The following is a 22,244-nucleotide window of genomic DNA, read 5'->3' as shown; positions in this document are numbered from 1 at the left end:
AGCCGGGCTCTGCCAGAGAGAGATACAGAGTGTTGCCCCATTACGAAGCAATGCTTTAGCAGAGCGCGAATGTCTGTGTGGCAGCGAATGCAGTTCCAAGGGACAGTGAAAACCAGCTAGAGCTTTCAGTGCTGGCAGCTTTCCTGTGGGCGCAATCTCTGGACGTTTCCAATTTGGCAGCCGGGCTCTGCCAGAGAGAGATACAGAGTGTTGCCCCATTACGAAGCAATGCTTTAGCAGAGCGCGAATGTCTGTGTGGCAGCGAATGCAGTTCCAAGGGACAGTGAAAACCAGCTAGAGCTTTCAGTGCTGGCAGCTTTCCTGTGGGCGCAATGTCTGGACGTTTCCAATTTGGCAGCCGGGCTCTGCCAGAGAGAGATACAGAGTGTTGCCCCATTACGAAGCAATGCTTTAGCAGAGCGCGAATGTCTGTGTGGCAGCGAATGCAGTTCCAAGGGACAGTGAAAACCAGCTAGAGCTTTCAGTGCTGGCAGCTTTCCTGTGGGCGCAATGTCTGGACGTTTCCAATTTGGCAGCCGGGCTCTGCCAGAGAGAGATACAGAGTGTTGCCCAATTACCAAGTTAAGCTTTAGCAGAGCGCGAATGTCTGTGTGGCAGCGAATGCAGTTCCAAGGGACAGTGAAAACCAGCTAGAGCTTTCAGTGCTGGCAGCTTTCCTGTGGGCGCAATCTCTGGACGTTTCCAATTTGGCAGCCGGGCTCTGCCAGAGAGAGATACAGAGTGTTGCCCCATTAGGAAGCAATGCTTTAGCAGAGCGCGAATGTCTGTGTGGCAGCGAATGCAGTTCCAAGGGACAGTGAAAACCAGCTAGAGCTTTCAGTGCTGGCAGCTTTCCTGTGGGCGCAATCTCTGGACGTTTCCAATTTGGCAGCCGGGCTCTGCCAGAGAGAGATACAGAGTGTTGCCCCATTACGAAGCAAAGCTTTAGCAGAGCGTGAATGTCTGTGTGGCAGCGAATGCAGTTCCAAGGGACAGTGAAAACCAGCTAGAGCTTTCAGTGCTGGCAGCTTTCCTGTGGGCGCAATGTCTGGACGTTTCCAATTTGGCAGCCGGGCTCTGCCAGAGAGAGATACAGAGTGTTGCCCCATTACGAAGCAATGCTTTAGCAGAGCGCGAATGTCTGTGTGGCAGCGAATGCAGTTCCAAGGGACAGTGAAAACCAGCTAGAGCTTTCAGTGCTGGCAGCTTTCCTGTGGGCGCAATCTCTGGACGTTTCCAATTTGGCAGCCGGGCTCTGCCAGAGAGAGATACAGAGTGTTGCCCCATTACGAAGCAAAGCTTTAGCAGAGCGCGAATGTCTGTGTGGCAGCGAATGCAGTTCCAAGGGACAGTGAAAACCAGCTAGAGCTTTCAGTGCTGGCAGCTTTCCTGTGGGCGCAATGTCTGGACGTTTCCAATTTGGCAGCCGGGCTCTGCCAGAGAGAGATACAGAGTGTTGCCCCATTACGAAGCAATGCTTTAGCAGAGCGCGAATGTCTGTGTGGCAGCGAATGCAGTTCCAAGGGACAGTGAAAACCAGCTAGAGCTTTCAGTGCTGGCAGCTTTCCTGTGGGCGCAATCTCTGGACGTTTCCAATTTGGCAGCCGGGCTCTGCCAGAGAGAGATACAGAGTGTTGCCCCATTAGGAAGCAATGCTTTAGCAGAGCGCGAATGTCTGTGTGGCAGCGAATGCAGTTCCAAGGGACAGTGAAAACCAGCTAGAGCTTTCAGTGCTGGCAGCTTTCCTGTGGGCGCAATCTCTGGACGTTTCCAATTTGGCAGCCGGGCTCTGCCAGAGAGAGATACAGAGTGTTGCCCCATTATGAAGCAAAGCTTTAGCAGAGCGCGAATGTCTGTGTGGCAGCGAATGCAGTTCCAAGGGACAGTGAAAACCAGCTAGAGCTTTCAGTGCTGGCAGCTTTCCTGTGGGCGCAATGTCTGGACGTTTCCAATTTGGCAGCCGGGCTCTGCCAGAGAGAGATACAGAGTGTTGCCCCATTAGGAAGCAATGCTTTAGCAGAGCGCGAATGTCTGTGTGGCAGCGAATGCAGTTCCAAGGGACAGTGAAAACCAGCTAGAGCTTTCAGTGCTGGCAGCTTTCCTGTGGGCGCAATGTCTGGACGTTTCCAATTTGGCAGCCGGGCTCTGCCAGAGAGAGATACAGAGTGTTGCCCCATTACGAAGCAATGCTTTAGCAGAGCGCGAATGTCTGTGTGGCAGCGAATGCAGTTCCAAGGGACAGTGAAAACCAGCTACAGCTTTCAGTGCTGGCAGCTTTCCTGTGGGCGCAATCTCTGGACGTTTCCAATTTGGCAGCCGGGCTCTGCCAGAGAGAGATACAGAGTGTTGCCCCATTACGAAGCAATGCTTTAGCAGAGCGCGAATGTCTGTGTGGCAGCGAATGCAGTTCCAAGGGACAGTGAAAACCAGCTAGAGCTTTCAGTGCTGGCAGCTTTCCTGTGGGCGCAATCTCTGGACGTTTCCAATTTGGCAGCCGGGCTCTGCCAGAGAGAGATACAGAGTGTTGCCCCATTAGGAAGCAATGCTTTAGCAGAGCGCGAATGTCTGTGTGGCAGCGAATGCAGTTCCAAGGGACAGTGAAAACCAGCTAGAGCTTTCAGTGCTGGCAGCTTTCCTGTGGGCGCAATCTCTGGACGTTTCCAATTTGGCAGCCGGGCTCTGCCAGAGAGAGATACAGAGTGTTGCCCCATTACGAAGCAAAGCTTTAGCAGAGCGCGAATGTCTGTGTGGCAGCGAATGCAGTTCCAAGGGACAGTGAAAACCAGCTAGAGCTTTCAGTGCTGGCAGCTTTCCTGTGGGCGCAATGTCTGGACGTTTCCAATTTGGCAGCCGGGCTCTGCCAGAGAGAGATACAGAGTGTTGCCCCATTAGGAAGCAATGCTTTAGCAGAGCGCGAATGTCTGTGTGGCAGCGAATGCAGTTCCAAGGGACAGTGAAAACCAGCTAGAGCTTTCAGTGCTGGCAGCTTTGCTGTGGGCGCAATGTCTGGACGTTTCCAATTTGGCAGCCGGGCTCTGCCAGAGAGAGATACAGAGTGTTGCCCCATTACGAAGCAATGCTTTAGCAGAGCGCGAATGTCTGTGTGGCAGCGAATGCAGTTCCAAGGGACAGTGAAAACCAGCTAGAGCTTTCAGTGCTGGCAGCTTTCCTGTGGGCGCAATCTCTGGACGTTTCCAATTTGGCAGCCGGGCTCTGCCAGAGAGAGATACAGAGTGTTGCCCCATTACGAAGCAATGCTTTAGCAGAGCGCGAATGTCTGTGTGGCAGCGAATGCAGTTCCAAGGGACAGTGAAAACCAGCTAGAGCTTTCAGTGCTGGCAGCTTTCCTGTGGGCGCAATCTCTGGACGTTTCCAATTTGGCAGCCGGGCTCTGCCAGAGAGATATACAGAGTGTTGCCCCATTACAAAGCAAAGCTTTAGCAGAGCGTGAATGTCTGTGTGGCAGCGAATGCAGTTCCAAGGGACAGTGAAAACCAGCTAGAGCTTTCAGTGCTGGCAGCTTTCCTGTGGGCGCAATCTCTGGACGTTTCCAATTTGGCAGCCGGGCTCTGCCAGAGAGAGATACAGATTGTTGCCCAATTACGAAGTTAAGCTTTAGCAGAGCGCGAATGTCTGTGTGGCAGCGAATGCAGTTCCAAGGGACAGTGAAAACCAGCTAGAGCTTTCAGTGCTGGCAGCTTTCCTGTGGGCGCAATCTCTGGACGTTTCCAATTTGGCAGCCGGGCTCTGCCAGAGAGAGATACAGAGTGTTGCCCCATTACGAAGCAATGCTTTAGCAGAGCGCGAATGTCTGTGTGGCAGCGAATGCAGTTCCAAGGGACAGTGAAAACCAGCTAGAGCTTTCAGTGCTGGCAGCTTTCCTGTGGGCGCAATCTCTGGACGTTTCCAATTTGGCAGCCGGGCTCTGCCAGAGAGAGATACAGAGTGTTGCCCCATTACGAAGCAATGCTTTAGCAGAGCGCGAATGTCTGTGTGGCAGCGAATGCAGTTCCAAGGGACAGTGAAAACCAGCTAGAGCTTTCAGTGCTGGCAGCTTTCCTGTGGGTGCAATCTGTGGACGTTTCCAATTTGGCAGCCGGGCTCTGCCAGAGAGATATACAGAGTGTTGCCCAATTACCAAGTTAAGCTTTAGCAGAGCGCGAATGTCTGTGTGGCAGCGAATGCAGTTCCAAGGGACAGTGAAAACCAGCTAGAGCTTTCAGTGCTGGCAGCTTTCCTGTGGGCGCAATCTCTGGACGTTTCCAATTTGGCAGCCGGGCTCTGCCAGAGAGAGATACAGAGTGTTGCCCCATTACGAAGCAATGCTTTAGCAGAGCGCGAATGTCTGTGTGGCAGCGAATGCAGTTCCAAGGGACAGTGAAAACCAGCTAGAGCTTTCAGTGCTGGCAGCTTTCCTGTGGGCGCAATCTCTGGACGTTTCCAATTTGGCAGCCGGGCTCTGCCAGAGAGAGATACAGAGTGTTGCCCCATTAGGAAGCAATGCTTTAGCAGAGCACGAATGTCTGTGTGGCAGCGAATGCAGTTCCAAGGGACAGTGAAAACCAGCTAGAGCTTTCAGTGCTGGCAGCTTTCCTGTGGGCGCAATCTCTGGACGTTTCCAATTTGGCAGCCGGGCTCTGCCAGAGAGAGATACAGAGTGTTGCCCCATTACGAAGCAATGCTTTAGCAGAGCGCGAATGTCTGTGTGGCAGCGAATGCAGTTCCAAGGGACAGTGAAAACCAGCTAGAGCTTTCAGTGCTGGCAGCTTTCCTGTGGGCGCAATCTCTGGACGTTTCCAATTTGGCAGCCGGGCTCTGCCAGAGAGAGATACAGAGTGTTGCCCCATTACGAAGCAATGCTTTAGCAGAGCGCGAATGTCTGTGTGGCAGCGAATGCAGTTCCAAGGGACAGTGAAAACCAGCTAGAGCTTTCAGTGCTGGCAGCTTTCCTGTGGGCGCAATCTCTGGACGTTTCCAATTTGGCAGCCGGGCTCTGCCAGAGAGAGATACAGAGTGTTGCCCCATTAGGAAGCAATGCTTTAGCAGAGCGCGAATGTCTGTGTGGCAGCGAATGCAGTTCCAAGGGACAGTGAAAACCAGCTAGAGCTTTCAGTGCTGGCAGCTTTCCTGTGGGCGCAATGTCTGGACGTTTCCAATTTGGCAGCCGGGCTCTGCCAGAGAGAGATACAGAGTGTTGCCCCATTACGAAGCAATGCTTTAGCAGAGCGCGAATGTCTGTGTGGCAGCGAATGCAGTTCCAAGGGACAGTGAAAACCAGCTAGAGCTTTCAGTGCTGGCAGCTTTCCTGTGGGCGCAATGTCTGGACGTTTCCAAATTGGCAGCCGGGCTCTGCCAGAGAGAGATACAGAGTGTTGCCCAATTACCAAGTTAAGCTTTAGCAGAGCGCGAATGTCTGTGTGGCAGCGAATGCAGTTCCAAGGGACAGTGAAAACCAGCTAGAGCTTTCAGTGCTGGCAGCTTTCCTGTGGGCGCAATCTCTGGACGTTTCCAATTTGGCAGCCGGGCTCTGCCAGAGAGAGATACAGAGTGTTGCCCCATTACGAAGCAATGCTTTAGCAGAGCGCGAATGTCTGTGTGGCAGCGAATGCAGTTCCAAGGGACAGTGAAAACCAGCTAGAGCTTTCAGTGCTGGCAGCTTTCCTGTGGGCGCAATGTCTGGACGTTTCCAATTTGGCAGCCGGGCTCTGCCAGAGAGAGATACAGAGTGTTGCCCCATTAGGAAGCAATGCTTTAGCAGAGCGTGAATGTCTGTGTGGCAGCGAATGCAGTTCCAAGGGACAGTGAAAACCAGCTAGAGCTTTCAGTGCTGGCAGCTTTCCTGTGGGCGCAATCTCTGGACGTTTCCAATTTGGCAGCCGGGCTCTGCCAGAGAGAGATACAGAGTGTTGCCCCATTAGGAAGCAATGCTTTAGCAGAGCGCGAATGTCTGTGTGGCAGCGAATGCAGTTCCAAGGGACAGTGAAAACCAGCTAGAGCTTTCAGTGCTGGCAGCTTTCCTGTGGGCGCAATCTCTGGACGTTTCCAATTTGGCAGCCGGGCTCTGCCAGAGAGAGATACAGAGTGTTGCCCCATTACGAAGCAATGCTTTAGCAGAGCGCGAATGTCTGTGTGGCAGCGAATGCAGTTCCAAGGGACAGTGAAAACCAGCTAGAGCTTTCAGTGCTGGCAGCTTTCCTGTGGGCGCAATCTCTGGACGTTTCCAATTTGGCAGCCGGGCTCTGCCAGAGAGAGATACAGAGTGTTGCCCCATTACGAAGCAATGCTTTAGCAGAGCGCGAATGTCTGTGTGGCAGCGAATGCAGTTCCAAGGGACAGTGAAAACCAGCTAGAGCTTTCAGTGCTGGCAGCTTTCCTGTGGGCGCAATGTCTGGACGTTTCCAATTTGGCAGCCGGGCTCTGCCAGAGAGAGATACAGAGTGTTGCCCCATTACGAAGCAATGCTTTAGCAGAGCGCGAATGTCTGTGTGGCAGCGAATGCAGTTCCAAGGGACAGTGAAAACCAGCTAGAGCTTTCAGTGCTGGCAGCTTTCCTGTGGGCGCAATGTCTGGACGTTTCCAATTTGGCAGCCGGGCTCTGCCAGAGAGAGATACAGAGTGTTGCCCAATTACCAAGTTAAGCTTTAGCAGAGCGCGAATGTCTGTGTGGCAGCGAATGCAGTTCCAAGGGACAGTGAAAACCAGCTAGAGCTTTCAGTGCTGGCAGCTTTGCTGTGGGCGCAATGTCTGGACGTTTCCAATTTGGCAGCCGGGCTCTGCCAGAGAGAGATACAGAGTGTTGCCCCATTACGAAGCAATGCTTTAGCAGAGCGCGAATGTCTGTGTGGCAGCGAATGCAGTTCCAAGGGACAGTGAAAACCAGCTAGAGCTTTCAGTGCTGGCAGCTTTCCTGTGGGCGCAATGTCTGGACGTTTCCAATTTGGCAGCCGGGCTCTGCCAGAGAGAGATACAGAGTGTTGCCCCATTACGAAGCAATGCTTTAGCAGAGCGCGAATGTCTGTGTGGCAGCGAATGCAGTTCCAAGGGACAGTGAAAACCAGCTAGAGCTTTCAGTGCTGGCAGCTTTCCTGTGGGCGCAATCTCTGGACGTTTCCAATTTGGCAGCCGGGCTCTGCCAGAGAGAGATACAGAGTGTTGCCCCATTACGAAGCAATGCTTTAGCAGAGCGCGAATGTCTGTGTGGCAGCGAATGCAGTTCCAAGGGACAGTGAAAACCAGCTAGAGCTTTCAGTGCTGGCAGCTTTCCTGTGGGCGCAATCTCTGGACGTTTCCAATTTGGCAGCCGGGCTCTGCCAGAGAGAGATACAGAGTGTTGCCCCATTAGGAAGCAATGCTTTAGCAGAGCACGAATGTCTGTGTGGCAGCGAATGCAGTTCCAAGGGACAGTGAAAACCAGCTAGAGCTTTCAGTGCTGGCAGCTTTCCTGTGGGCGCAATCTCTGGACGTTTCCAATTTGGCAGCCGGGCTCTGCCAGAGAGAGATACAGAGTGTTGCCCCATTACGAAGCAATGCTTTAGCAGAGCGCGAATGTCTGTGTGGCAGCGAATGCAGTTCCAAGGGACAGTGAAAACCAGCTAGAGCTTTCAGTGCTGGCAGCTTTCCTGTGGGCGCAATCTCTGGACGTTTCCAATTTGGCAGCCGGGCTCTGCCAGAGAGAGATACAGAGTGTTGCCCCATTACGAAGCAATGCTTTAGCAGAGCGCGAATGTCTGTGTGGCAGCGAATGCAGTTCCAAGGGACAGTGAAAACCAGCTAGAGCTTTCAGTGCTGGCAGCTTTCCTGTGGGCGCAATCTCTGGACGTTTCCAATTTGGCAGCCGGGCTCTGCCAGAGAGAGATACAGATTGTTGCCCAATTACCAAGTTAAGCTTTAGCAGAGCGCGAATGTCTGTGTGGCAGCGAATGCAGTTCCAAGGGACAGTGAAAACCAGCTAGAGCTTTCAGTGCTGGCAGCTTTCCTGTGGGCGCAATCTCTGGACGTTTCCAATTTGGCAGCCGGGCTCTGCCAGAGAGAGATACAGAGTGTTGCCCCATTACGAAGCAATGCTTTAGCAGAGCGCGAATGTCTGTGTGGCAGCGAATGCAGTTCCAAGGGACAGTGAAAACCAGCTAGAGCTTTCAGTGCTGGCAGCTTTCCTGTGGGTGCAATCTGTGGACGTTTCCAATTTGGCAGCCGGGCTCTTCCAGAGAGATATACAGAGTGTTGCCCAATTACCAAGTTAAGCTTTAGCAGAGCGCGAATGTCTGTGTGGCAGCGAATGCAGTTCCAAGGGACAGTGAAAACCAGCTAGAGCTTTCAGTGCTGGCAGCTTTCCTGTGGGCGCAATCTCTGGACGTTTCCAATTTGGCAGCCGGGCTCTGCCAGAGAGAGATACAGAGTGTTGCCCCATTACGAAGCAAAGCTTTAGCAGAGCGCGAATGTCTGTGTGGCAGCGAATGCAGTTCCAAGGGACAGTGAAAACCAGCTAGAGCTTTCAGTGCTGGCAGCTTTCCTGTGGGCGCAATCTCTGGACGTTTCCAATTTGGCAGCCGGGCTCTGCCAGAGAGAGATACAGAGTGTTGCCCAATTACCAAGTTAAGCTTTAGCAGAGCGCAAATGTCTGTGTGGCAGCGAATGCAGTTCCAAGGGACAGTGAATACCAGCTAGAGCTTTCAGTGCTGGCAGCTTTCCAGTGGGCGCAATCTCTGGACGTTTCCAATTTGGCAGCCGGGCTCTGCCAGAGAGAGATACAGAGTGTTGCCCAATTACCAAGTTAAGCTTTAGCAGAGCGCGAATGTCTGTGTGGCAGCGAATGCAGTTCCAAGGGACAGTGAAAACCAGCTAGAGCTTTCAGTGCTGGCAGCTTTCCTGTGGGCGCAATCTCTGGACGTTTCCAATTTGGCAGCCGGGCTCTGCCAGAGAGAGGTACAGAGTGTTGCCCCATTACGAAGCAATGCTTTAGCAGAGCGCGAATGTCTGTGTGGCAGCGAATGCAGTTCCAAGGGACAGTGAAAACCAGCTAGAGCTTTCAGTGCTGGCAGCTTTCCTGTGGGCGCAATCTCTGGACGTTTCCAATTTGGCAGCCGGGCTCTGCCAGAGAGAGATACAGAGTGTTGCCCCATTACGAAGCAAAGCTTTAGCAGAGCGCGAATGTCTGTGTGGCAGCGAATGCAGTTCCAAGGGACAGTGAAAACCAGCTAGAGCTTTCAGTGCTGGCAGCTTTCCTGTGGGCGCAATGTCTGGACGTTTCCAATTTGGCAGCCGGGCTCTGCCAGAGAGAGATACAGAGTGTTGCCCCATTACGAAGCAAAGCTTTATCAGAGCGCGAATGTCTGTGTGGCAGCGAATGCAGTTCCAAGGGACAGTGAAAACCAGCTAGAGCTTTCAGTGCTGGCAGCTTTCCTGTGGGCGCAATGTCTGGACGTTTCCAATTTGGCAGCCGGGCTCTGCCAGAGAGAGATACAGAGTGTTGCCCCATTACGAAGCAATGCTTTAGCAGAGCGCGAATGTCTGTGTGGCAGCGAATGCAGTTCCAAGGGACAGTGAAAACCAGCTAGAGCTTTCAGTGCTGGCAGCTTTCCTGTGGGCGCAATGTCTGGACGTTTCCAATTTGGCAGCCGGGCTCTGCCAGAGAGAGATACAGAGTGTCGCCCCATTACGAAGCAAAGCTTTAGCAGAGCGCGAATGTCTGTGTGGCAGCGAATGCAGTTCCAAGGGACAGTGAAAACCAGCTAGAGCTTTCAGTGCTGGCAGCTTTCCTGTGGGCGCAATGTCTGGACGTTTCCAATTTGGCAGCCGGGCTCTGCCAGAGAGAGATACAGAGTGTTGCCCCATTAGGAAGCAATGCTTTAGCAGAGCGCGAATGTCTGTGTGGCAGCGAATGCAGTTCCAAGGGACAGTGAAAACCAGCTAGAGCTTTCAGTGCTGGCAGCTTTCCTGTGGGCGCAATCTCTGGACGTTTCCAATTTGGCAGCCGGGCTCTGCCAGAGAGAGATACAGAGTGTTGCCCCATTACGAAGCAATGCTTTAGCAGAGCGCGAATGTCTGTGTGGCAGCGAATGCAGTTCCAAGGGACAGTGAAAACCAGCTAGAGCTTTCAGTGCTGGCAGCTTTCCTGTGGGCGCAATCTCTGGACGTTTCCAATTTGGCAGCCGGGCTCTGCCAGAGAGAGATACAGAGTGTTGCCCCATTACGAAGCAAAGCTTTAGCAGAGCGCGAATGTCTGTGTGGCAGCGAATGCAGTTCCAAGGGACAGTGAAAACCAGCTAGAGCTTTCAGTGCTGGCAGCTTTCCTGTGGGCGCAATGTCTGGACGTTTCCAATTTGGCAGCCGGGCTGTGCCAGAGAGAGATACAGAGTGTTGCCCCATTAGGAAGCAATGCTTTAGCAGAGCGCGAATGTCTGTGTGGCAGCGAATGCAGTTCCAAGGGACAGTGAAAACCAGCTAGAGCTTTCAGTGCTGGCAGCTTTCCTGTGGGCGCAATGTCTGGACGTTTCCAATTTGGCAGCCGGGCTCTGCCAGAGAGAGATACAGAGTGTTGCCCCATTAGGAAGCAATGCTTTAGCAGAGCGCGAATGTCTGTGTGGCAGCGAATGCAGTTCCAAGGGACAGTGAAAACCAGCTAGAGCTTTCAGTGCTGGCAGCTTTCCTGTGGGCGCAATGTCTGGACGTTTCCAATTTGGCAGCCGGGCTCTGCCAGAGAGAGATACAGAGTGTTGCCCAATTACCAAGTTAAGCTTTAGCAGAGCGCGAATGTCTGTGTGGCAGCGAATGCAGTTCCAAGGGACAGTGAAAACCAGCTAGAGCTTTCAGTGCTGGCAGCTTTCCTGTGGGCGCAATCTCTGGACGTTTCCAATTTGGCAGCCGGGCTCTGCCAGAGAGAGATACAGAGTGTTGCCCCATTACGAAGCAATGCTTTAGCAGAGCGCGAATGTCTGTGTGGCAGCGAATGCAGTTCCAAGGGACAGTGAAAACCAGCTAGAGCTTTCAGTGCTGGCAGCTTTCCTGTGGGCGCAATGTCTGGACGTTTCCAATTTGGCAGCCGGGCTCTGCCAGAGAGAGATACAGAGTGTTGCCCCATTACGAAGCAATGCTTTAGCAGAGCGCGAATGTCTGTGTGGCAGCGAATGCAGTTCCAAGGGACAGTGAAAACCAGCTAGAGCTTTCAGTGCTGGCAGCTTTCCTGTGGGCGCAATCTCTGGACGTTTCCAATTTGGCAGCCGGGCTCTGCCAGAGAGAGATACAGAGTGTTGCCCCATTACGAAGCAATGCTTTAGCAGAGCGCGAATGTCTGTGTGGCAGCGAATGCAGTTCCAAGGGACAGTGAAAACCAGCTAGAGCTTTCAGTGCTGGCAGCTTTCCTGTGGGTGCAATCTGTGGACGTTTCCAATTTGGCAGCCGGGCTCTTCCAGAGAGATATACAGAGTGTTGCCCAATTACCAAGTTAAGCTTTAGCAGAGCGCGAATGTCTGTGTGGCAGCGAATGCAGTTCCAAGGGACAGTGAAAACCAGCTAGAGCTTTCAGTGCTGGCAGCTTTCCTGTGGGCGCAATCTCTGGACGTTTCCAATTTGGCAGCCGGGCTCTGCCAGAGAGAGATACAGAGTGTTGCCCCATTACGAAGCAAAGCTTTAGCAGAGCGCGAATGTCTGTGTGGCAGCGAATGCAGTTCCAAGGGACAGTGAAAACCAGCTAGAGCTTTCAGTGCTGGCAGCTTTCCTGTGGGCGCAATCTCTGGACGTTTCCAATTTGGCAGCCGGGCTCTGCCAGAGAGAGATACAGAGTGTTGCCCAATTACCAAGTTAAGCTTTAGCAGAGCGCAAATGTCTGTGTGGCAGCGAATGCAGTTCCAAGGGACAGTGAATACCAGCTAGAGCTTTCAGTGCTGGCAGCTTTCCAGTGGGCGCAATCTCTGGACGTTTCCAATTTGGCAGCCGGGCTCTGCCAGAGAGAGATACAGAGTGTTGCCCAATTACCAAGTTAAGCTTTAGCAGAGCGCGAATGTCTGTGTGGCAGCGAATGCAGTTCCAAGGGACAGTGAAAACCAGCTAGAGCTTTCAGTGCTGGCAGCTTTCCTGTGGGCGCAATCTCTGGACGTTTCCAATTTGGCAGCCGGGCTCTGCCAGAGAGAGATACAGAGTGTTGCCCCATTACGAAGCAAAGCTTTAGCAGAGCGCGAATGTCTGTGTGGCAGCGAATGCAGTTCCAAGGGACAGTGAAAACCAGCTAGAGCTTTCAGTGCTGGCAGCTTTCCTGTGGGCGCAATCTCTGGACGTTTCCAATTTGGCAGCCGGGCTCTGCCAGAGAGAGATACAGAGTGTTGCCCCATTACGAAGCAAAGCTTTATCAGAGCGCGAATGTCTGTGTGGCAGCGAATGCAGTTCCAAGGGACAGTGAAAACCAGCTAGAGCTTTCAGTGCTGGCAGCTTTCCTGTGGGCGCAATGTCTGGACGTTTCCAATTTGGCAGCCGGGCTCTGCCAGAGAGAGATACAGAGTGTTGCCCCATTACGAAGCAATGCTTTAGCAGAGCGCGAATGTCTGTGTGGCAGCGAATGCAGTTCCAAGGGACAGTGAAAACCAGCTAGAGCTTTCAGTGCTGGCAGCTTTCCTGTGGGCGCAATGTCTGGACGTTTCCAATTTGGCAGCCGGGCTCTGCCAGAGAGAGATACAGAGTGTCGCCCCATTACGAAGCAAAGCTTTAGCAGAGCGCGAATGTCTGTGTGGCAGCGAATGCAGTTCCAAGGGACAGTGAAAACCAGCTAGAGCTTTCAGTGCTGGCAGCTTTCCTGTGGGCGCAATGTCTGGACGTTTCCAATTTGGCAGCCGGGCTCTGCCAGAGAGAGATACAGAGTGTTGCCCCATTAGGAAGCAATGCTTTAGCAGAGCGCGAATGTCTGTGTGGCAGCGAATGCAGTTCCAAGGGACAGTGAAAACCAGCTAGAGCTTTCAGTGCTGGCAGCTTTCCTGTGGGCGCAATCTCTGGACGTTTCCAATTTGGCAGCCGGGCTCTGCCAGAGAGAGATACAGAGTGTTGCCCCATTACGAAGCAATGCTTTAGCAGAGCGCGAATGTCTGTGTGGCAGCGAATGCAGTTCCAAGGGACAGTGAAAACCAGCTAGAGCTTTCAGTGCTGGCAGCTTTCCTGTGGGCGCAATCTCTGGACGTTTCCAATTTGGCAGCCGGGCTCTGCCAGAGAGAGATACAGAGTGTTGCCCCATTACGAAGCAAAGCTTTAGCAGAGCGCGAATGTCTGTGTGGCAGCGAATGCAGTTCCAAGGGACAGTGAAAACCAGCTAGAGCTTTCAGTGCTGGCAGCTTTCCTGTGGGCGCAATCTCTGGACGTTTCCAATTTGGCAGCCGGGCTGTGCCAGAGAGAGATACAGAGTGTTGCCCCATTAGGAAGCAATGCTTTAGCAGAGCGCGAATGTCTGTGTGGCAGCGAATGCAGTTCCAAGGGACAGTGAAAACCAGCTAGAGCTTTCAGTGCTGGCAGCTTTCCTGTGGGCGCAATCTCTGGACGTTTCCAATTTGGCAGCCGGGCTCTGCCAGAGAGAGATACAGAGTGTTGCCCCATTAGGAAGCAATGCTTTAGCAGAGCGCGAATGTCTGTGTGGCAGCGAATGCAGTTCCAAGGGACAGTGAAAACCAGCTAGAGCTTTCAGTGCTGGCAGCTTTCCTGTGGGCGCAATGTCTGGACGTTTCCAATTTGGCAGCCGGGCTCTGCCAGAGAGAGATACAGAGTGTTGCCCAATTACCAAGTTAAGCTTTAGCAGAGCGCGAATGTCTGTGTGGCAGCGAATGCAGTTCCAAGGGACAGTGAAAACCAGCTAGAGCTTTCAGTGCTGGCAGCTTTCCTGTGGGCGCAATCTCTGGACGTTTCCAATTTGGCAGCCGGGCTCTGCCAGAGAGAGATACAGAGTGTTGCCCCATTACGAAGCAATGCTTTAGCAGAGCGCGAATGTCTGTGTGGCAGCGAATGCAGTTCCAAGGGACAGTGAAAACCAGCTAGAGCTTTCAGTGCTGGCAGCTTTCCTGTGGGCGCAATGTCTGGACGTTTCCAATTTGGCAGCCGGGCTCTGCCAGAGAGAGATACAGAGTGTTGCCCCATTACGAAGCAATGCTTTAGCAGAGCGCGAATGTCTGTGTGGCAGCGAATGCAGTTCCAAGGGACAGTGAAAACCAGCTAGAGCTTTCAGTGCTGGCAGCTTTCCTGTGGGCGCAATCTCTGGACGTTTCCAATTTGGCAGCCGGGCTCTGCCAGAGAGATATACAGAGTGTTGCCCCATTACGAAGCAAAGCTTTAGCAGAGCGCGAATGTCTGTGTGGCAGCGAATGCAGTTCCAAGGGACAGTGAAAACGAGCTAGAGCTTTCAGTGCTGGCAGCTTTCCTGTGGGCGCAATGTCTGGACGTTTCCAATTTGGCAGCCGGGCTCTGCCAGAGAGAGATACAGATTGTTGCCCAATTACCAAGTTAAGCTTTAGCAGAGCGCGAATGTCTGTGTGGCAGCGAATGCAGTTCCAAGGGACAGTGAAAACCAGCTAGAGCTTTCAGTGCTGGCAGCTTTCCTGTGGGCGCAATATCTGGACGTTTCCAATTTGGCAGCCGGGCTCTGCCAGAGAGAGATACAGAGTGTTGCCCCATTACGAAGCAATGCTTTAGCAGAGCGCGAATGTCTGTGTGGCAGCGAATGCAGTTCCAAGGGACAGTGAAAACCAGCTAGAGCTTTCAGTGCTGGCAGCTTTCCTGTGGGTGCAATCTGTGGACGTTTCCAATTTGGCAGCCGGGCTCTTCCAGAGAGATATACAGAGTGTTGCCCAATTACCAAGTTAAGCTTTAGCAGAGCGCGAATGTCTGTGTGGCAGCGAATGCAGTTCCAAGGGACAGTGAAAACCAGCTAGAGCTTTCAGTGCTGGCAGCTTTCCTGTGGGCGCAATCTCGGGACGTTTCCAATTTGGCAGCCGGGCTCTGCCAGAGAGAGATACAGAGTGTTGCCCCATTACGAAGCAAAGCTTTAGCAGAGCGCGAATGTCTGTGTGGCAGCGAATGCAGTTCCAAGGGACAGTGAAAACCAGCTAGAGCTTTCAGTGCTGGCAGCTTTCCTGTGGGCGCAATCTCTGGACGTTTCCAATTTGGCAGCCGGGCTCTGCCAGAGAGAGATACAGAGTGTTGCCCCATTACGAAGCAATGCTTTAGCAGAGCGCGAATGTCTGTGTGGCAGCGAATGCAGTTCCAAGGGACAGTGAAAACCAGCTAGAGCTTTCAGTGCTGGCAGCTTTCCTGTGGGCGCAATGTCTGGACGTTTCCAATTTGGCAGCCGGGCTCTGCCAGAGAGAGATACAGAGTGTCGCCCCATTACGAAGCAAAGCTTTAGCAGAGCGCGAATGTCTGTGTGGCAGCGAATGCAGTTCCAAGGGACAGTGAAAACCAGCTAGAGCTTTCAGTGCTGGCAGCTTTCCTGTGGGCGCAATCTCTGGACGTTTCCAATTTGGCAGCCGGGCTCTGCCAGAGAGAGATACAGAGTGTTGCCCCATTACGAAGCAATGCTTTAGCAGAGCGCGAATGTCTGTGTGGCAGCGAATGCAGTTCCAAGGGACAGTGAAAACCAGCTAGAGCTTTCAGTGCTGGCAGCTTTCCTGTGGGCGCAATCTCTGGACGTTTCCAATTTGGCAGCCGGGCTCTGCCAGAGAGAGATACAGAGTGTTGCCCCATTAGGAAGCAATGCTTTAGCAGAGCGCGAATGTCTGTGTGGCAGCGAATGCAGTTCCAAGGGACAGTGAAAACCAGCTAGAGCTTTCAGTGCTGGCAGCTTTCCTGTGGGCGCAATCTCTGGACGTTTCCAATTTGGCAGCCGGGCTCTGCCAGAGAGAGATACAGAGTGTTGCCCCATTAGGAAGCAATGCTTTAGCAGAGCGCGAATGTCTGTGTGGCAGCGAATGCAGTTCCAAGGGACAGTGAAAACCAGCTAGAGCTTTCAGTGCTGGCAGCTTTCCTGTGGGCGCAATCTCTGGACGTTTCCAATTTGGCAGCCGGGCTCTGCCAGAGAGAGATACAGAGTGTTGCCCCATTACGAAGCAATGCTTTAGCAGAGCGCGAATGTCTGTGTGGCAGCGAATGCAGTTCCAAGGGACAGTGAAAACCAGCTAGAGCTTTCAGTGCTGGCAGCTTTCCTGTGGGCGCAATCTCTGGACGTTTCCAATTTGGCAGCCGGGCTCTGCCAGAGAGAGATACAGAGTGTTGCCCCATTAGGAAGCAATGCTTTAGCAGAGCGCGAATGTCTGTGTGGCAGCGAATGCAGTTCCAAGGGACAGTGAAAACCAGCTAGAGCTTTCAGTGCTGGCAGCTTTCCTGTGGGCGCAATCTCTGGACGTTTCCAATTTGGCAGCCGGGCTCTGCCAGAGAGAGATACAGAGTGTTGCCCCATTAGGAAGCAATGCTTTAGCAGAGCGCGAATGTCTGTGTGGCAGCGAATGCAGTTCCAAGGGACAGTGAAAACCAGCTAGAGCTTTCAGTGCTGGCAGCTTTCCTGTGGGCGCAATGTCTGGACGTTTCCAATTTGGCAGCCGGGCTCTGCCAGAGAGAGATACAGAGTGTTGCCCAATTACCAAGTTAAGCTTTAGCAGAGCGCGAATGTCTGTGTGGCAGCGAATGCAGTTCCAAGGGACAGTGAAAACCAGCTAGAGCTTTCAGTGCTGGCAGCTTTCCTGTGGGCGCAATCTCTGGACGTTTCCAATTTGGCAGCCGGGCTCTGCCAGAGAGAGATACAGAGTGTTGCCCAATTACCAAGTTAAGCTTTAGCAGAGCGCGAATGTCTGTGTGGCAGCGAATGCAGTTCCAAGGGACAGTGAAAACCAGCTAGAGCTTTCAGTGCTGGCAGCTTTCCTGTGGGCGCAATGTCTGGACGTTTCCAATTTGGCAGCCGGGCTCTGCCAGAGAGAGATACAGAGTGTTGCCCCATTACGAAGCAATGCTTTAGCAGAGCGCGAATGTCTGTGTGGCAGCGAATGCAGTTCCAAGGGACAGTGAAAACCAGCTAGAGCTTTCAGTGCTGGCAGCTTTCCTGTGGGCGCAATCTCTGGACGTTTCCAATTTGGCAGCCGGGCTCTGCCAGAGAGATATACAGAGTGTTGCCCCATTACGAAGCAAAGCTTTAGCAGAGCGTGAATGTCTGTGTGGCAGCGAATGCAGTTCCAAGGGACAGTGAAAACGAGCTAGAGCTTTCAGTGCTGGCAGCTTTCCTGTGGGCGCAATGTCTGGACGTTTCCAATTTGGCAGCCGGGCTCTGCCAGAGAGAGATACAGATTGTTGCCCAATTACCAAGTTAAGCTTTAGCAGAGCGCGAATGTCTGTGTGGCAGCGAATGCAGTTCCAAGGGACAGTGAAAACCAGCTAGAGCTTTCAGTGCTGGCAGCTTTCCTGTGGGCGCAATCTCTGGACGTTTCCAATTTGGCAGCCGGGCTCTGCCAGAGAGAGATACAGAGTGTTGCCCCATTACGAAGCAATGCTTTAGCAGAGCGCGAATGTCTGTGTGGCAGCGAATGCAGTTCCAAGGGACAGTGAAAACCAGCTAGAGCTTTCAGTGCTGGCAGCTTTCCTGTGGGTGCAATCTGTGGACGTTTCCAATTTGGCAGCCGGGCTCTTCCAGAGAGATATACAGAGTGTTGCCCAATTACCAAGTTAAGCTTTAGCAGAGCGCGAATGTCTGTGTGGCAGCGAATGCAGTTCCAAGGGACAGTGAAAACCAGCTAGAGCTTTCAGTGCTGGCAGCTTTCCTGTGGGCGCAATCTCTGGACGTTTCCAATTTGGCAGCCGGGCTCTGCCAGAGAGAGATACAGAGTGTTGCCCCATTACGAAGCAAAGCTTTAGCAGAGCGCGAATGTCTGTGTGGCAGCGAATGCAGTTCCAAGGGACAGTGAAAACCAGCTAGAGCTTTCAGTGCTGGCAGCTTTCCTGTGGGCGCAATCTCTGGACGTTTCCAATTTGGCAGCCGGGCTCTGCCAGAGAGAGATACAGAGTGTTGCCCAATTACCAAGTTAAGCTTTATCAGAGCGCGAATGTCTGTGTGGCAGCGAATGCAGTTCCAAGGGACAGTGAATACCAGCTAGAGCTTTCAGTGCTGGCAGCTTTCCAGTGGGCGCAATCTCTGGACGTTTCCAATTTGGCAGCCGGGCTCTGCCAGAGAGAGATACAGAGTGTTGCCCCATTACGAAGCAATGCTTTAGCAGAGCACGAATGTCTGTGTGGCAGCGAATGCAGTTCCAAGGGACAGTGAAAACCAGCTAGAGCTTTCAGTGCTGGCAGCTTTTCTGTGGGCGCAATGTCTGGACGTTTCCAATTTGGCAGCCGGGCTCTGCCAGAGAGAGATACAGAGTGTTGCCCCATTACGAAGCAGTGCTTTAGCAGAGCGCGAATGTCTGTGTGGCAGCGAATGCAGTTCCAAGGGACAGTGAAAACCAGCTAGAGCTTTCAGTGCTGGCAGCTTTCCTGTGGGCGCAATCTCTGGACGTTTCCAATTTGGCAGCCGGGCTCTGCCAGAGAGAGGTACAGAGTGTTGCCCCATTACGGAGCAATGCTTTAGCAGAGCGCGAATGTCTGTGTGGCAGCGAATGCAGTTCCAAGGGACAGTGAAAACCAGCTAGAGCTTTCAGTGCTGGCAGCTTTCCTGTGGGCGCAATCTCTGGACGTTTCCAATTTGGCAGCCGGGCTCTGCCAGAGAGAGATACAGAGTGTTGCCCCATTACGAAGCAAAGCTTTAGCAGAGCGCGAATGTCTGTGTGGCAGCGAATGCAGTTCCAAGGGACAGTGAAAACCAGCTAGAGCTTTCAGTGCTGGCAGCTTTCCTGTGGGCGCAATCTCTGGACGTTTCCAATTTGGCAGCCGGGCTCTGCCAGGGAGAGATACAGAGTGTTGCCCCATTACGAAGCAAAGCTTTATCAGAGCGCGAATGTCTGTGTGGCAGCGAATGCAGTTCCAAGGGACAGTGAAAACCAGCTAGAGCTTTCAGTGCTGGCAGCTTTCCTGTGGGCGCAATGTCTGGACGTTTCCAATTTGGCAGCCGGGCTCTGCCAGAGAGAGATACAGAGTGTTGCCCCATTACGAAGCAATGCTTTAGCAGAGCGCGAATGTCTGTGTGGCAGCGAATGCAGTTCCAAGGGACAGTGAAAACCAGCTAGAGCTTTCAGTGCTGGCAGCTTTCCTGTGGGCGCAATGTCTGGACGTTTCCAATTTGGCAGCCGGGCTCTGCCAGAGAGAGATACAGAGTGTCGCCCCATTACGAAGCAAAGCTTTAGCAGAGCGCGAATGTCTGTGTGGCAGCGAATGCAGTTCCAAGGGACAGTGAAAACCAGCTAGAGCTTTCAGTGCTGGCAGCTTTCCTGTGGGCGCAATGTCTGGACGTTTCCAATTTGGCAGCCGGGCTCTGCCAGAGAGAGATACAGAGTGTTGCCCCATTACGAAGCACTGCTTTAGCAGAGCGCGAATGTCTGTGTGGCAGCGAATGCAGTTCCAAGGGACAGTGAAAACCAGCTAGAGCTTTCAGTGCTGGCAGCTTTCCTGTGGGCGCAATCTCTGGACGTTTCCAATTTGGCAGCCGGGCTCTGCCAGAGAGAGATACAGAGTGTTGCCCCATTAGGAAGCAATGCTTTAGCAGAGCGCGAATGTCTGTGTGGCAGCGAATGCAGTTCCAAGGGACAGTGAAAACCAGCTAGAGCTTTCAGTGCTGGCAGCTTTCCTGTGGGCGCAATCTCTGGACGTTTCCAATTTGGCAGCCGGGCTCTGCCAGAGAGAGATACAGAGTGTTGCCCCATTAGGAAGCAATGCTTTAGCAGAGCGCGAATGTCTGTGTGGCAGCGAATGCAGTTCCAAGGGACAGTGAAAACCAGCTAGAGCTTTCAGTGCTGGCAGCTTTCCTGTGGGCGCAATCTCTGGACGTTTCCAATTTGGCAGCCGGGCTCTGCCAGAGAGAGATACAGAGTGTTGCCCCATTACGAAGCAATGCTTTAGCAGAGCGCGAATGTCTGTGTGGCAGCGAATGCAGTTCCAAGGGACAGTGAAAACCAGCTAGAGCTTTCAGTGCTGGCAGCTTTCCTGTGGGCGCAATCTCTGGACGTTTCCAATTTGGCAGCCGGGCTCTGCCAGAGAGAGATACAGAGTGTTGCCCCATTACGAAGCAGTGCTTTAGCAGAGCGCGAATGTCTGTGTGGCAGCGAATGCAGTTCCAAGGGACAGTGAAAACCAGCTAGAGCTTTCAGTGCTGGCAGCTTTCCTGTGGGCGCAATCTCTGGACGTTTCCAATTTGGCAGCCGGGCTCTGCCAGAGAGAGATACAGAGTGTTGCCCCATTAGGAAGCAATGCTTTAGCAGAGCGCGAATGTCTGTGTGGCAGCGAATGCAGTTCCAAGGGACAGTGAAAACCAGCTAGAGCTTTCAGTGCTGGCAGCTTTCCTGTGGGCGCAATCTCTGGACGTTTCCAATTTGGCAGCCGGGCTCTGCCAGAGAGAGATACAGAGTGTTGCCCCATTAGGAAGCAATGCTTTAGCAGAGCGCGAATGTCTGTGTGGCAGCGAATGCAGTTCCAAGGGACAGTGAAAACCAGCTAGAGCTTTCAGTGCTGGCAGCTTTCCTGTGGGCGCAATCTCTGGACGTTTCCAATTTGGCAGCCGGGCTCTGCCAGAGAGAGATACAGAGTGTTGCCCCATTACGAAGCAATGCTTTAGCAGAGCGCGAATGTCTGTGTGGCAGCGAATGCAGTTCCAAGGGACAGTGAAAACCAGCTAGAGCTTTCAGTGCTGGCAGCTTTCCTGTGGGCGCAATCTCTGGACGTTTCCAATTTGGCAGCCGGGCTCTGCCAGAGAGATATACAGAGTGTTGCCCCATTACGAAGCAAAGCTTTAGCAGAGCGCGAATGTCTGTGTGGCAGCGAATGCAGTCCCAAGGGACAGTGAAAACGAGCTAGAGCTTTCAGTGCTGGCAGCTTTCCTGTGGGCGCAATGTCTGGACGTTTCCAATTTGGCAGCCGGGCTCTGCCAGAGAGAGATACAGATTGTTGCCCAATTACCAAGTTAAGCTTTAGCAGAGCGCGAATGTCTGTGTGGCAGCGAATGCAGTTCCAAGGGACAGTGAAAACCAGCTAGAGCTTTCAGTGCTGGCAGCTTTCCAGTGGGCGCAATCTCTGGACGTTTCCAATTTGGCAGCCGGGCTCTGCCAGAGAGAGATACAGAGTGTTGCCCCATTACGAAGCAATGCTTTAGCAGAGCACGAATGTCTGTGTGGCAGCGAATGCAGTTCCAAGGGACAGTGAAAACCAGCTAGAGCTTTCAGTGCTGGCAGCCTTTCTGTGGCCGCAATGTCTGGACGTTTCCAATTTGGCAGCCGGGCTCTGCCAGAGAGAGATACAGAGTGTTGCCCCATTACGAAGCAGTGCTTTAGCAGAGCGCGAATGTCTGTGTGGCAGCGAATGCAGTTCCAAGGGACAGTGAAAACCAGCTAGAGCTTTCAGTGCTGGCAGCTTTCCTGTGGGCGCAATCTCTGGACGTTTCCAATTTGGCAGCCGGGCTCTGCCAGAGAGAGGTACAGAGTGTTGCCCCATGACGAAGCAATGCTTTAGCAGAGCGCGAATGTCTGTGTGGCAGCGAATGCAGTTCCAAGGGACAGTGAAAACCAGCTAGAGCTTTCAGTGCTGGCAGCTTTCCTGTGGGCGCAATCTCTGGACGTTTCCAATTTGGCAGCCGGGCTCTGCCAGAGAGAGATACAGAGTGTTGCCCCATTACGAAGCAAAGCTTTAGCAGAGCGCGAATGTCTGTGTGGCAGCGAATGCAGTTCCAAGGGACAGTGAAAACCAGCTAGAGCTTTCAGTGCTGGCAGCTTTCCTGTGGGCGCAATCTCTGGACGTTTCCAATTTGGCAGCCGGGCTCTGCCAGAGAGAGATACAGAGTGTTGCCCCATTACGAAGCAAAGCTTTATCAGAGCGCGAATGTCTGTGTGGCAGCGAATGCAGTTCCAAGGGACAGTGAAAACCAGCTAGAGCTTTCAGTGCTGGCAGCTTTCCTGTGGGCGCAATGTCTGGACGTTTCCAATTTGGCAGCCGGGCTCTGCCAGAGAGAGATACAGAGTGTTGCCCCATTACGAAGCAATGCTTTAGCAGAGCGCGAATGTCTGTGTGGCAGCGAATGCAGTTCCAAGGGACAGTGAAAACCAGCTAGAGCTTTCAGTGCTGGCAGCTTTCCTGTGGGCGCAATCTCTGGACGTTTCCAA

Source organism: Mycteria americana, chromosome 20, assembly GCF_035582795.1.
Source record: "Mycteria americana isolate JAX WOST 10 ecotype Jacksonville Zoo and Gardens chromosome 20, USCA_MyAme_1.0, whole genome shotgun sequence".
Classification (NCBI taxonomy): Eukaryota; Metazoa; Chordata; class Aves; order Ciconiiformes; family Ciconiidae; genus Mycteria; species Mycteria americana.
The sequence above is the reverse complement of the archived record's forward strand: the minus strand, read 5'-3'. Positions refer to the sequence as shown.